At 76.4% G+C, this 254-nt stretch overlaps 1 protein-coding gene across 1 annotated transcript in view; it reads right to left on the reverse strand.

The window, feature by feature from the left end:
* The window catches only part of TCP11L2 (t-complex 11 like 2), a 51,341-nt gene extending 51,093 nt beyond the window's left edge, over positions 1 to 248 (reverse strand). Inside the window, exon 1 of the mRNA XM_006170362.3 lies at positions 155 to 248. The gene's annotated coding sequence lies outside the window, so the exon portion shown is untranslated. The remainder of the gene's footprint in view (positions 1 to 154) is intronic.
* Positions 249 to 254: the final 6 nt, after the last annotated feature.

Genomic DNA, 254 nt, shown 5'->3' on the forward strand with positions numbered 1-254 from the left:
GGGGCGAGAAGTCGCCAGATCGCCCCTGGCGGGCCGTGGCAGGACCGGGCGCCCAGACGCTGCGGGAGAGGCCCTCGGGCTGCTCTGGAGAGGGCGCCCTCCACGGCCCGTCACCTCAGGGCCCGCGACCCTCTGCCCCGGGACGGAGACGTACCGGTCCGGCGCGGAGACAGAGGCGACAGGGGCCCTCGGATCCGGGGCGGGGGGTGTCGGGGTGTCCCTCCCCGAGCGCACACAGCGCCTCGCAAACTCGC

Source organism: Tupaia chinensis, unplaced genomic scaffold (genome assembly GCF_000334495.1).
Source record: "Tupaia chinensis unplaced genomic scaffold, TupChi_1.0 Scaffold148234_1, whole genome shotgun sequence".
NCBI classification, from domain to species: domain Eukaryota; kingdom Metazoa; phylum Chordata; class Mammalia; order Scandentia; family Tupaiidae; genus Tupaia; species Tupaia belangeri.